Source organism: Microcaecilia unicolor, chromosome 7 (genome assembly GCF_901765095.1).
Source record: "Microcaecilia unicolor chromosome 7, aMicUni1.1, whole genome shotgun sequence".
NCBI classification, from domain to species: domain Eukaryota; kingdom Metazoa; phylum Chordata; class Amphibia; order Gymnophiona; family Siphonopidae; genus Microcaecilia; species Microcaecilia unicolor.
This window is the reverse complement of record NC_044037.1, coordinates 93,528,173-93,543,451: the sequence shown is the minus strand read 5'-3', so window position 1 is coordinate 93,543,451 and position 15,279 is coordinate 93,528,173. Positions and strand designations below refer to the sequence as shown.

Here is a 15,279-nt window from a genome sequence, read left to right as displayed (position 1 = left end):
ACTAGGGTTACCCAGCGCTGTACAATTTAACATAGAAGGACAGTCCCTGCTCAAAGAGCTTACAATCTAAAGGACAAGTGAACAGTCAGTCCGATAGGGGCAGTCAAATTGGGGCAGTCTAGATTACCTGAAAGGTAAGAGTTAGGTGCCGAAAGCAGCATTGAAGAGGTGGGCTTTAAGCAAAGACTTGAAGATGGGCAGGGAGGGGGCTTGGCGTAAGGGCTCATGAAGTTTGTTCCAAGCATAGGGTGAGGCGAGGCAGAATGAGTGGAGCCTGGAGTTGGCGGTGGTGGAGAAGGGTACTGAGAGGAGGGATTTGTCCTGTGAACGGAGGTTTCGGGCGGGAACGTAAGGGGAGATGAGGGTAGAGAGGTAGTGAGGGGCAGCAGACTGAGTGCATTTGTAGGTAAGAAGGAGAAGCTTGAACTGAATGCGGTATCTGATCGGAAGCCAGTGAAGTGACCTGAGGAGAGGGGTGATATGAGTATATTGGTTCTGGCGGAATATAAGACGTGCAGCAGAGTTCTGAACGGGGGCCTTACAAGGTGGAGGAGAAAATACATAATTGACTAAAAACGCTTCCAAAATTATTGTAACTGGTAGAATCAGAAGTTAAAAGCTCTGTAGTTTGTAGTCATTTTTTCTTCACTGTCCTGTACAATACAGATGACCAGATTTCAGTGAGGATATCTTGTTTCCAGATGGGTTCATCTTAACTGTTGTTGCAATCTGCATTAGGAAGCCTGGTGTTATAAAGATGATGGAATATATTGAAATTAAATGGAAGTAGAATTAAACTTTCCTTTCATTGGGCCACAATGTAGAAGTTTACCTTTTAGATACACAAATGGATTATTCTGTTTTTGAACATGTTTCAGGGTCAATTGGTTTTATAAGTCAAAATATTTTTTTCCTGCAGCTCTATTTTATTTTTAAAACTTAACTATATGGGCTATAAGCCAGCCCCTAATGCAGTCCATCGGTTTTCTTATATTTTGTTCTTGTGGTGATTTATACTATCAATCCAATATACAAGGGGAATAACTTATATACAGAGTGCTGTTCTTTACATATCAAATAAAATTGCACTCTGAGAATAGCGAACTACGTCCTTAATTTATTGATACACAAACACATATCAATACAATACAAACACTTAAGGTGCACAGACTTCCCTCCCCCTACCCTTTCACAGACTCACCAGCATACGCTCACATACACACTTCTACTTCATCTGTAAACCCATCTTGCATAAATATATCCTAACAAACACACGTTTCAGCTTAGTCCACCCTGTGGAATCAACCAATAGTCCTTCTTTACTACTACTACTACTACTACTACTACTATTTAACATTTCTAAAGCGCTACCAGGGTTACGCAGCGCTGTACAATTCAAACATAGAAGGACAGTCCCTGCTCAAGGAGCTTACAATCTAAAAGACAGGTGTACAATCTAGAGACAAGTGTCCAGTCAAAGACAAGTGTAGAGTCCAACTAATAGGGCATACTATATTTCACGGAAGGTTAGGTGCCGAAAGCAGCATTGAAGAGGTGAGCTTTAAGCAGAGATTTGAAGATGGGTAGGGAGGGGGCTTGGCGTAGGGGTTGAGGAAGATTGTTCCAGGCATAGGGTGAGGCAAGGCAGAATGAGCGGAGCTGGAGTTGGCAGTGGTGGAGAAGGGAACTGAAAGGAGGGATTTGTCCTGGGAGCGGAGGTTACGGGCGGGAACATAGGGGGAGATGAGGGTAGAGAGGTAGTGAGGAGCCGTAGACCGGGTGCATTTGTAGGTAAGGAGGAGAATCTTGAATTGAATGCGGTATCTGATCGGAAGCCAGTGAAGTGACTTGAGGAGAGGGGTGATGTGAGTATATCGGTTCTGGCGGAATATAAGACGTGCGGCAGCGTTCTGGATGGATTGAAGGGGGGATAGATGGCTAAGTGGGAGGCCGATGAGGAGCAAGTTGCAGTAGTCAAGGCGAGAGGTAATGAGAGCTTGGACGAGAGTTCGTGTGGTGTGCTCAGATAGGAAAGGGCAAATTTTGCTGATGTTGAAGAGGGAGAAGCGACAGGTCTTGGCAGTCTGTTGGATATGGGCAGAGAAGGAGAGGGAGGAGTCGAAGATGACTCCGAGGTTGTGTGCAGATGGGACGGGGAGGATGAGGGTGTTATCAACTGAGATAGAGAGTGGAGGAAGAGGAGAGGTGGGTTTGGGTGGAAAGACGAGGAGCTCGGTTTTGGCCATGTTTAGCTTCAGGTGGCGGTTGGACATCCAGGCAGCAATGTCGGCTAAGCAGGCCGATACCTTGGCCTGGGTCTCCGTGGTGATGTCTGGTGTGGAGAGATATAGCTGGGTGCCATCAGCATAAAGATGATACTGAAAACCATGAGATGAGATCAGTGAGCCTAGGGAGGAGGTGTAGATTGAGAAGAGAAGGGGTCCAAGGACAGATCCCTGGGGAACTCCAACAGATAGTGGGATGGGAGTGGAGGAGGATCCATGAGAGTGTACTCTGAAGGTGCGGTGGGAGAGATAAGAGGAGAACCAGGAGAAGACAGAGCCTTGGAACCCAAAAGAGGACAATGTGGCAAGAAGTAAGTCATGATTGACAGTGTCAAATGCAGCAGATAGATCGAGGAGGATGAGGATGGAATAGTGGCTTCTGGATTTGGCGAGGAGCAGGTCGTTGTAGACTTTAGAGAGAGCTGTTTCTGTCGAGTGTAGGGGGCGAAAGCCGGATTGAAGTGGATCTAGGATGGCATGAGAGGAGAGAAAATCAATGCAGTGACTGTGGATGGCGCGTTCAAGTATTTTGGAGAGGAAGGGGAGGAGAGAGATGGGGCGGTAGTTGGAGGGGCAGGTAGGGTCAAGTGATGGTTTTTTTTAGGAGAGGTGTGACTACGGCGTGCTTGAAGGTGTCAGGGACAGTTGCAGTGGAGAGAGAAAGGTTAAGGATGCGACAGATTGAGGGGGTGACAGTATGGGAGATGGTGTTAAGTAGGTTGGTGGGGATGGGATCGGAGGAGCAAGTGGTGCATTTCGAGGAGGAAAGAAGGCGGGAGGTTTCATCCTCGGTGATCTCAGGAAAGGAGGAGAAGGAGGCCTGGGTTGGTTGGTTGAGGGAGAGGGTTAATGGGTGGAGAGGGGGGTGGGGGGTGATGGCTTGGTAGTGAATTCAAGGTTGATCTTTTGCACTTTGTCGTGGAAGTAATCAGCCAGTGATTGAGGAGAGAGTGAGGGGGGAGTGGGAGCGGGGGGCACCTTGAGGAGGGAGTTAAGGGTGGCGAAGAGACTGCGAGGGTTGGAGCTGAGAGAACTGGTCAATTGGGTGTAATAGTCCTGTTTTGCAAGGAATAAGGAGGAGTGGAAGGAGGAAAGCATGAATTTAAAGTGAAGGAAGTCTGAATGAGTACGAGATTTCCTCCAGAGGCATTCAGCAGATCGTGCGCAGGAGCGAAGGTAACGGATGCAAGGGGTCAGCCAAGGCTGGGGATTAGTACGCTTTGTGGGATGGGAGGTGGAAGGTGCGAGGGTGTCCAGAGCAGAGGAGAGAGCGGCATTGTAAGCGGAGACCGCTTTGTCGACAGTCTCGGAGGATATGATGGATGGGAGGAGATTAGAGATACTAGCGGATAAGGTGAGGGGGTCAATGGCCTGGAGATTCCTAGAGGTGGTGGTTAAGGTTGGGCGGGGCGGAGGGGGGTGACGAAGTGTGAATGTGATCAGGTGGTGATCAGAGAGAGGAAGAGTTGAAGCTTGGAAATTGGAGGGTGAGCCGGAAGAGGAGAGGACGAGGTCAAGGCAATGGCCGTCACGGTGAGATGGGGTGGTAGAGCACAGCTGGAGGTTGAAGGAGGATGTGAGGGTGAGGAACTTAGAAGCGTGAGGGTCGGATGGGTCATCAGCATGTATATTGAAGTCTCCGAGAATGAGAGACGGAGATGAGGGTTCAAGAAAAACAGAGAGCCAGGCATCGAAGTCGGTAAGGAAGGAAGAGAAGGATTTATCAGGGGGGCGGTAGATGACAGCCACTCTGAGTGGTAGCGGGTTGAATAGTCAGATGGAGTGGGCTTCAAAGGATGAGAAACAGTGAGACTGCGGTAGGAGGAGGGGTTGGAAACTACAGGAGGGTGAGAGTAGTAACCCAACACCTCCACCACGGCCAGCTGGGCGGGGAGTGTGAGAGAAGAGGTAACCACCATGGCAAAGGGCTGCGACTGAGGCAGAGTCGTCCGGGGAGATCCAGGTTTCGGTTAGGGCGAGCAGTTGAAGGGAGTGGGAGATGAAGAGATCATGGGTGAAGGGCAGTTTGTTGCAGATTGAGTGGGCATTCCACAAGGCGCAAGAGAAGGGGAGGGAAGAAGGGGGGAGGAGGGGAATAGAGACAAGATTGGAGACGCCCCGGGAGCGTCCGCGTGGATGGGACGGGGACAGATGAGGGGGACCTGGATTAGGGTTAATGTCTCCCGCGGATAGCAGGAGGAGGAGCAAGAGAGAGCAGAGGAGGGAAGGGAAGGGGAGGATGGGCGACGAAGATGGGGTGCACTTAGGAGGAATGGGGATGGGTTAATAGCAGGAAGGAAGTGATGAAGGTTGAGAGCTAGGCTGGAGGAGGGGGACAAGAGGGATGGTGAGGTGGTGAGGGATGGGGTGATAAGGGTATTACCGTGGCGGGCCAGGCGGGAGGGCAACGAGTTCCAATGGTGGACAGTGGGGGTGGGGAGGAGAAGAGATTAGGAAGGGACAGGGCAAGGAAGAGAATGTGGATAGGAGCCATACGTAGTGACTGGGATGTAGCAGGTAACAGTGTGGTGACTGAGGTGTTATGCAGATAGAGTGGAGAGCTGGGTTGGAGGTTTGGGATTGATGGACTGGTAAGTGAATAGTTGACAAGCTAGCAGGTAAGTCAGTGGATGAGAGGCTTGCAGGCAGGCAGGCGAGCAGGTAAGTCAATGCTTGACAAGGTAGCAGCAGGCAGGCAGGTAAGTCAATGGATGAGAGGCTCGCAGCGGATCAGGCGGACTGGAGCACGTTGGAGCAGATGAATGGAGCAGGCAGTCTGGGCAGGTGTACCGGAGCAGGTAGGCTGGAGCAGATGGGCTGGAACACTGGAGCAAGCTTGGAAAGCTGGATCGGTGGACTGGGACGAGCTTGGAGCAGGTGGATCAGGCGGACTGGAACAAACTAGAGCATTTGGACTGGAACAAGCAGGCTGGAGCAAATGGACTGGAACGAGCAGGGGGGAAGCTGGATCGGCGGACTGGAACAAGCTGGGATCAGATGGATCGGAACACGCTGGGATCAGGCGGACTGGAACAGCAGGCTGGAGCAGATGGACTGGAACAGGCAAGGGGGAGCTGGAACATGCTGGGATCAGGCGGACTGGAACACGCAGGGATCAGGCGGACTGGAACAGCAGGCTGGGGCATCTGGACTGGAACAAGCAGACTGGAACACGCTGGGGCATCTGGACTGGAACAAGCAGGCTGGAGCAGATGGATCGGAACAAGCAGGGGGAAGCTGGAGCCGCCGGTCTGGAGCGAGCAAGCAAGCAGGCAGAGAGAAGCTGGCTCGGGAGGAACAAGCAGGCTGGAGCAGGGGACAGGCAGGGGGAAGCTGGAGCCGCCGGTTTAGAACGAGCAGGCAAGCAGGCAGAGAGAGCTGGCTCGGGAGAGCTGGAGCAGCAGGGCTGCCCTCAAAGCAGCAGAGCAACCAGGCCGCCTGGGGAGGACCGCCTCGCTGTGCGCTACCCCCAGCTGCCCCAGTCCGGAGGACCCGCGGTGCAGGCAGGCCGCGCCACGTGGCGGAAAGGGCAGCGAGGGCGACGGGCTGCTGGGCCTGGGACCACAGGCCGCAGGCGAACTCCCTCCGACTCTACCTGGGTCGCCCGGAGCTCTCAGCCGACACGGTCCCGGGCAATTCCTGCCAGGGAGCGTGACGGCCAAGGGCGGGCTCTCAGACCAGACGAGTTGGGTTCGTGAGCTGCTGACAGTGCGAGAGACCGTCTCGCAACCTGGGCCCTGGCAACCTGCTTCTCACCTCCCGCTCAGCTGCAGCGATCGGCACTCACCCCTGGAAACGAATCTGTGCTGGTGCAGTCGGTGGGACCGTGGATGTGCCGTGTCGCTCTGACCTCCGCTTTCGCTGACGGCTCCGCTCCTCAGCGAATCTGCGCGAATCTGTGCTGGTGCAGTCGGCCGCTCTGCCCTCCGCTCTCGCTCGGCTGCCGGCAACGCTCCCCAGCGGCCCGCTGGCAGTTGGGCCAGGGCCGGTGGGTCCACGTGGTTGTAGACTCGCCCTCCGGGGCACCCAGGACCACCGGGGCTCGCTTGGATCGGCTTGCTCGGATCGGCTCGGCCCACCCGGATCGCTTCTCAGTTAGCTGCGGTTAGCTGCAGCCTGAATCCGGTCCGTTCCAGACTGTTTCATTCCACAGGAGGATGGTCCAGGTAGGTCGAATTCAGGAGCTCCCGAACAGAGCTCCTTACCTGTCGGCCATCTTTCTTCTCCGTTGTCAATCCGCTGTATTAAGTATATTTTCACAGCAGCATACCACGCTATAACATGTACACAGACTGAAAATCCCAGATGGCTTATCCCAATGTCCAAGCCGTCAGATATGTTCGGAGGGAGGGGGGCCTTGGAGGGAGGGTGGATGGTCCGTGAGCTCGGAGGGGATGGCCTGGGATCTCGTAGGGAGGGGTGGCTGGCCCTGGAGCTAGGGCGGGGGCAGAGCTAGGGTGGGGCCCCATCAAATTGGTCTGCACAGGGCCCTGCACTTGCTAAGACCAGCCCTGCCAGTAGTAATGTATTTTTCATCTGAAGGGTTGCATACAGCAGGATCCTGCATCATTTCAAATGTGAAGGGTTCAATACAGCAGGATCCTGCATTAACTAACATGTGAAGGGTTCAATACAGCAGCATCCTTCATAAATTAACATGGAAATACTTTTAAAATAAATAGGAGGAAATATTTTTTCAATCAACTCTTTGCCAGAGGATGTGGTCAGGGCCGGTCTTAGCAATTGCAGGGCCCTGTGCAGACCAGTTCGCTGGGCCCCCCAGTCCCGCCCCCACCCAGCCCTGCCCCACCCCCACCCAGCCCCTTGTTGACAAGATATGTTTTAAACATTTTCTTTTATTTCAAATAAAGACAAATCAAGCAAAACTTGTACACAAAAACTAATTCAAACATGAAAAATGCTATACTAGGAAACCTTTGGGTTTAAAAAGCAAAACCATGTGCACATAAGGACTAGATAAATGAATTAAAACGAATCCCCTTAATATGTAATACTTGGTAGCAATAATGAAACAGTGATTGAATATTCAGATAGTAAGCAGCCTGAGCCAACAGATTTATTTTCCACTGGACATAATTAACTTTGTATGAACTTGGTTGCTAATAGTGTGCTGAACTGGACAATGTTGGCACATTTAGCCACACCCTTTTACCAGCCATGGCGCATATAAACAGTAATCATTGAAAATATTACACCAGTACAGGAGAAGAAGAAAAACATGTTTTTTTTTCATTATAAATAATTTCTGTAAGCTGTTACAGCTCCAGTATACCCAAATCAGCATACAGATTCTGCATGCAGCACAATAACAGAAAAACAGAACATTGCTATACATTGCAAAATAAGACAGCAGATGTAAATTCTCAAATTGGACATATTCCAAACACTAAAATGAAAATAAAATGATTTTCTACCTTTTGTTGTCCATAAACCACTACTAAATGGGCTTGGGAAAAATCCACAATTCCAGGAATAACGTGTAGAATGTTTGTACGTTTGGGAAGCTCACCAGGTGCCCTTGGCCTGGATTGGCCGCTGTCGTGGACAGGATGCTGGGCTCAATGGACCCTTGGTCTTTTCCCAGTGTGGCATTACTTACGTACTTATCTACTTATGTACTTGTGACTTTGTTTTTCTGATCATGTTGGTCCCAGTCTCTGATTCTGCTGCTCTCTATCTGCTCCCTTAACTCCACTTCCAGGGCTTCCTTTCCATTTATTTCTTTTCTTTCCTCCTTTCTTCTTCGTGTCTTGCCCTACATCTATATGTAAAAACTGGGTCCTCCATGGACTTGACTGGAGGAGGTATAGAGTGGATCCAGCTTTTGCCTATTTTCTCCAGCCATGTGCAGTTTTTCTCCTCTTTTCCCTTTCCCTCATCTCCATCAGTATGCATCTCTTACCTCTCTCTTCCCTCTCCTCCATCCATGTCCAGCATTTCTTCTCCCCTCCATCCATGTTCATCTCGCGTCCTCTCTCTTCCCTCCCCTCCATCCATATCCAGCATTTCAACTCTCCTCTCTCCTCCATCCATGTGCATGTCCTTCCTGTCTTCTCTCACCTCCATCCATGTCCAGCATTTCATTTCTCCTGCCCTCCCCTCCATCCATCCATGTCATTTATCATTTATTCATCTTACTATACCATTTCACATTGTAGTTACAAACAACTCTCCTCTCTCCCCTGCCCTCCCCACCCATCCAAGTCCAGGAATTCTCCTCTGCCCTCCCCTCCCATCTATGTCCAGCGATTCTCCTTTCCCCCAGTCCTCCCCTCTCATCCACATCCAGTGATTTTCCTCTGTCCCCTGCCCTCCCCTCCAATCCATGTCCAGCATTTCTTCTCTCTCCCCTCCATCCGTATGCATCTCCTTCCTGTCTTCCCTCACCTCCATCCTTGTCTAGCATTTCTCCTGCCCTCCCCTCCCCTCCATCCATCCATGTCCAGCAATTCTCCTCTCTCCCCTGCCCTCCCCACCCGTCCATGTCCAGCAATTCTCCTCTGTCCTCTCCTCCCATCCATGTCCAGTGATTCTTCTTTGCCCCCTGTCCTCCCCTCTCATCCACATCCAGTGATTCTCCTCTGTCCCCTGCCCTCCCCTCTCATCCACATCCAGTGATTCTCCCCTGTCCCCTGCCCTCCCATCCCATCCATGTCCATCGATTCTTCTCTGCCATCCCCTCCATGTCCAGTGACTCTTCCCAGCCCCACCTGTGCCCTCTGTTTTCCACAGCCCTCCTTTCCTTCCAGCCACCCTGCATTTAAAAAGTCGCAGCAGTGAAAAAGCAGGCTCGCCTCTAGCCTTTAAGCCCTCCCCTTCTCTCTCAGCGTGCACTGTGCTGCCTTTCTCCGATGCAATTTCCTGTTTCTGTGAAGGCGGCACAGTGCACGCTGAGAGAGAAGGGGAAGGCTTAAAGGCTACAGGCGAGTCTGCTTTTTTGCTGCCGCCATTGCAACTTTTTAAACGCAGGGCGGCTGGAAGGAAAGCAGCTGAGAATCAATGGCAGGGAGCGACTGGAAGCTCCACAGGGCCCCTGGAGGCGCGAGGCCCTGTGAAACTGCTCCTGTCGCCCCTGCCTAAGACCAGCCCTGGATGTGGTAACAGCGGTTAGCATATCTGGGTTTAAAAAAGATTTGGACAAATTCCTGGAGGAAAAGTCCATAGTCTGCTATTGAGGCAGACATGGGAAACAACCACTTGCCCTGGGATTTGTAGTATGGAGTGTTGCCACGATTTGGGTTTCTGCCAGGTACTTGTGTCTTGGCTTCGCCACTGATTGAAAAACAGGATACAGAGCTAGACGGACTATTGGTCTGACCCAGTATGGCTACTCTAATGTTCTTATCCAGCGTCTGTGCCCTCTCTCTCTCCCCCTTTCCACCCAGCGTCTGCCCCCTCTCTCCCCCCCCCCCTTTCCTTCCAGCATCTGACCCTTCTCTCTCCTCACTTCCATCCAGAGTCTCTCCTCTTCTTTCCCTCCTCCATCCAGCATCTGGCCCCTCGCTCTCCTCACTTCCATCCACTCAGGCTCCTTTCTCTCCCCAGTTCCATCCAACATCTGCATCCTCTCTCCCCCTCATCCGGTGTCTGTCCCTCCTCTCCCTCTTTCCATCTGACATCTGTCCCCTCTCTCCCTCTCATCCAGCATCTGTTCCCCTTCCCCCCTCCATCCAGTGTCTATCTTATTTTTCAGCCCCCCCAACACCCAACCTCTCTCTCCCCCCCACCGGACACCCCCACTGTCACTGGCACACAAGGCTCTCCCCACTCCCACCTAATACTCCCCTGCCGCGGCTACCACTGCTGCAGCTGCTGTTTCAGCAGTGGCGGCAGAAACAGTGAAAAAGATTGTAGGGCTGCACGTTCCCACTCGTGGCTGACTGTCTCTGTCCCAGAACACGAAATTATGTCAGAGGAAGGCGGGACCGGCAACCGTGAGCAACAGTGCAGCCCCACGATCTTTTTCTCTGTTTTTGCCACCACTGCTGAAACAGCAGCAGCAGTGGTGGCCGTAGCAGAGGGGTATTGGGTGGGAGTGAGGAGAGTGGCGGGCATCCAGGCAGAGTCTCTGGGCCCTTGGGTACTGCCCGGTTGCACAAATGGTCAGTCCACCCCTGCTTGTAACCTGGATTGGCCACTGTTGGAAGTAGGATACTGGGCTAGATGGACCATTGGTCTGACCCACTGTGGCTATTCTTATGAAGTAATCTAGCTGCAGAGGAACTGTACCCAAGGTAAAAAGACATCTGTATCTTCCAGACATCTCTTTGACAGAACTGCTAAGGGGGCCAGATCTTTGAGAGGGAGATTTTAGTACATGCCCCCAGCCATACCCCCACTCTGCCCAAGCCCCACACCTGCTCCTTCCCCTTGCACACCTCAATCTCAAGCCATTCCAGAAAATAATTTATTTACACTGGTGAAAATAGGGATGTCAATTTCTAAAAGGAAGTATTTTTTTTGCACTCTATTACACCCTTCCCCTCCAACTTATACTTGTACAGCTCTTTATTAAGTACTGTTGTCACAGAAGTTGTAGTTAGAGCTGTTTCTATTGTTTGCGACAACTACACTGCTTCTCCCCAAACATTGAGAAGGCAAGTCTTTTCACAGTAGTTCATGCTATAATAACATTGACAGGATTACTGCAATGTACTCTACACTGGTCTGACTACAAAGGGTTTGCTCAACAACTCAACCAGAAACCTTACTACTAAATCAAAAAAACTAATTAAATAAGAAAATAATTAAATAAATAATATGAAAATAATTAAATAATGTGCTCAGTTTTTTAGTGTCTCAAGGTTTTGAGAAGCATTTGCACACAGTTCTCACATCATCGCACATCCTATCACCAGCCAGATATAAATATTAAAAAATATCCAAAACTATCATGATGAAAACAACTATCAGATGTTTAAAGTCACTTAGCTTGGGTGCTGGTGCGAGCAAAGCAGGGACAATTAAGGTAGAGGCAGTATAAGTGAAGGGCAGCAAAACTTTATACACAGAGTCACTTTCATCCACTCCTTGTCAGGGAACAGGGAATTTAGAAATTCAGATAACACGAACTGAGAAGAAAAGGTGTTATTTGAGCCTCTGTTTTAGATCAGCGTCCATGGACTGAAAGATGACTGGGGCGCTGTTTTGAGAAGATACTCTGTGAATATTTACAGCTTTGCTCGCACCAGCACCCAAGCTAAGTGACTTTAAACACCTTGAGACACTAAAAAACTGAGCACATTATTTAATTATTTTCATATTATTTATTTATTTAATTAATTATTTTCTTATTTAATTAGTTTTTTTTATTTAGTAGTAAGGTTTCTGGTTGAGTTGTTGAGTATAGTTATTGAAACCGATCTTTCTAGGATAACCAGAGTTTGGATAGTATAATACAAAGGGTTTGCACCAGCTCCAATTGATTCAGAATACTGTGTTGAGACGGATAGACTGTAAATGATGTGACCACATCACACCATTTCAGTAAAACCTTCACTAGCTACCAGTACAATACAGGGCTAAATGTAAAACTCCATCTGATCTTCAAGGCTCTTAAAAGAAATAGCCCAGAGTTGTTGTCATACCAGGATACAAATTATAACATAGTGATAGGGTGGGTTGAATTGGTGAAGGAGTAGCATTGTATGTTAAGGAGGGCCTTCAATCAAATAGATGGAAAATTCTGCAGGAAACAAAACACATCTTGAAATCCTTATAGATTGAAATTCCATGTGTAAAGGGGAAAAGAATAGTGGTAGGAGTGTACTACCGTCCACCTGGTCAGGATGAAATGTAGAAATGTTATCAGAAATTAGGGAGGCTAATAAACCGGGCAACACAATAATAATGGGTGATTTAAATTACCCCGATATTGACTGGGTAAATGTAACATCTGGACTTGCTAGGGAGGTAAAATTCCTTGATGAAATCATGGACTGCTTTTTGGAGCATCTGGTACGGGAGCCAACAAGAGAAGGAAAAACTCTAGACCTAGTCCTTAGTGGAGCATATGATCTGGTGCAGGAGATAATGCTGCTAGGGCCACTTGATAACAGTGATCATAATATGATCAGATTTGATATCGGCTTTGGAGTAAGTACACACAGGAAATCCAATACGTTAGTAACTTTCAAAAAGGAGACTATGATTAAATGAGAAGAATGGTGAAGAGCAGCTGTGAAGGTCAAAAATTTACATCAGGCGTGGATGCTGTTCAAATATACCATCCTGGAAGCCCAGGCCAAATATATTCCTTGTATTAAAAAAAAAGAGGAAGGAAGATCAAACAACAGCCGGCATGGTTAAAACGTAAGGCGAAGGAAGCTATTAGAGCTAAAAGAAAATTCTTCAGAAAATGGAAGAAGGAACCGACCGAAAATAATAAAAAAACAGCATAAGGAATGTCAGGTTAAATGCAAAGTGCTGATAAGGAAGGCAAAGAGGGTCTTTGAAAAACAAAAGATTGCATTGGAGGCAAAAACACATAGTAAAAAATTTTTTGGTATATTAAAAGCAAGAAGCCGGCATAAGAATTGGTTGGACCGCTAGATGACTGAGGGGTAAAAGGGGCAATCAGGGAAGACAAAGCCATAGCAGAGAGATTAAATGAATTCTTTGCTTTGGTCTTCACAAAGGAAGATATGGGAAAGATATCAGTGCCAGAAATTGTATTCAAAGCTGATAAGTCAGAGAAACTGAAATTTATATAAATCTGGAGGATGTAATGGGGCCATTTGACAAATTGAAGAGTAGCAATCTCCTGGACAGGGGCGTAGCCACGGCCCACCCAGGCCCACCCACTTAAGCCCAGGGCCCACCCAGGAATGGTGCACCCCGAGTCGAGCCGGTCTTAAAGCGGTGCGGGTGACAGGGCCTCGCTCTCTAAGAGGCCCCGCGTGGCGCGCCTCCTTCCCTCCCTCGGCCCGACCGGCAGCCCTCCTCCGCTCCTCCTCCTCCATTCCGTTCCATCCCCCCCCCCCCCCCCACACACAAGAGCGTTGAACCTGTCCTTTTTCTTTTCAGTAGCAGCGAGCAACGTCAAGACACTGCTTCAGGTTCTCCCTTTCCTCTTCACACAGTGTCGGTCCCGCCTTTACGATGACGTATTTCCTGTTTCCGCGAAGGCGGGTCCAACACTGTATGAAGAGGAAAGGGAGAACTTGAAGCTGGCGAACTTGCAGTTCCTTCACGTCACTCGCTGCTACTGAAAGAAAAAGGGCAGGTTCAACACACTCGTGTGCATGCGAGGGGGGGGTGGATGGAGAGGACTCGGGCTGTTGGGGAGCTGAGGGAGGGCAGGGAGAATCACTGGCCATGGATGGGAGAGGAGGGGGGAACGGAGAGTACTCTGAGGGCTGAGGGAGGGCAGGGAGAATGGCTGGTCATGGATGGGATGGGAGGGAGAATCGCTGGCCATGGATGGGATGGGAGGGCAAGGAGAGGGAGAAGGGAGCTGAGGGAGGGCAGGGAGAATCGCTGGCCATCACGGCAGGGGGAGGAAGAGGGAGAGAACAGATCGCTGGACATGAAGAGAAGGACGGGGTGGGGAGAGAACGGATCGCTGGAGGGGAGGGGAGACAGGAAGTTGCTGGACATCAGGACATGGATGGATGGATGGAGGGGAGAGAGGAAATTGCTGGACATGGATGAGGAGAGGGGAGGGCAGGGGGAGAGAACATAAGGACACAGGAGGATGGTGGACATGGTGAGTGAAAAAATATCAAATAGAAAGAAGACACTCCATAAAACAGAAGACACTGGGACCAAAGCGAATAGAAAAACTAAATGATCAGACAACAAAGGTAGAAAACATTTTTTTAATTCAGAATTTATTAATTGGAATATGTCAGCTTTTGAAAATGTGCATCTGTGATATTTTGCATGTAAGTTTCAATTTTTCTAGTATTGCTGCATGCTGAGTCTGACTTCTTGAGGTAACTTTCCAGTTCAGAAATTTGCCTTCATATTACTACTACTACTACTATTTAACATTTCTAGAGCGCTACACTGTTGTGTCATGTGTTTTTCATGTGTGATCAAGGTGCAGTATTCTGCTAGCGTGTAGTATTTGCAGCCTTTTTTGTTTTGTTTTGTTTTTTGTTTCACTAGGTTGTGTACTGGTGTTTTAGAGCCTGGTGTAATTACAGTGCTGCCTTTCCACGCATAAGGTTGTAGCTCGTCCTGTCCTTGGAATTAGTTCTGTTATGGTTTGGTAAGGTTATGAGTGTGTTTTTGCACAAGATTGTGTATAGTGTTTTGCAGTGGAGAGATTGTGTGTTGGCCTTACTGAGGTGGCACCAAAACATCAGAAATGGTGTAGAGCCTAAATCATGACACACTACCTCTTGAAGGATCGTTATAAAATATGGTCGTTAATAAAAGGAGCTCATTGTGAACACTATCCACCCTAAAAAGGTGTTTAGTGGCTCTACATGAGAATTGTGATATGATCCCTTGTTTCATATTGTTGACGGTCTGCATTTTCCGTATGGGTGGTATATTGGTGTATTAGGTTCTGCCCAGTGTAATATTTATGATACAGTAAGGTTCTGAGTGTGTTTTTGCACAAATTTGTGCATAGTGTTTTGCAGTTGAGCGATTGTGGTTAGTATATGCTTTGAGCAACCACTTTATTCTTTGACATATGACACATATCTAATATCTAAAATTCTTTGACATTTGATACATATCTAATATCTAAATGTAATTAAAGGTATTAATTGTCAATGGGGTGGAGCTAGGGAGAGGTGCTAGACCGGGGACTGGAGGCGGGGAAGAGAGAAAAGTGGTGGACCGATTGGTATTAATTGCCTTCGGAGAAAGTCTTCAGCTAACAGAGCTTGAGGATCCTCATTAGCTAAAGTATTTATATTTTGAGGTGGAGGTTTGGCGGGGCAGAGATAATTTTGTGCCCACCCACTTTAGGCTCAGGCCCACCCAAAATTGGCTGTCTGGCTACGCCACTGCTCCT

At 49.0% G+C, this 15,279-nt stretch overlaps 1 protein-coding gene across 1 annotated transcript in view; it reads right to left on the bottom strand.

Annotated features, from left to right (window-relative positions):
* The window catches only part of LOC115475010 (E3 ubiquitin-protein ligase TRIM39-like), a 159,122-nt gene that overhangs the window by 54,959 nt on the left and 88,884 nt on the right, over positions 1-15,279 (bottom strand). The gene's annotated exons all lie outside the window — the stretch shown is intronic.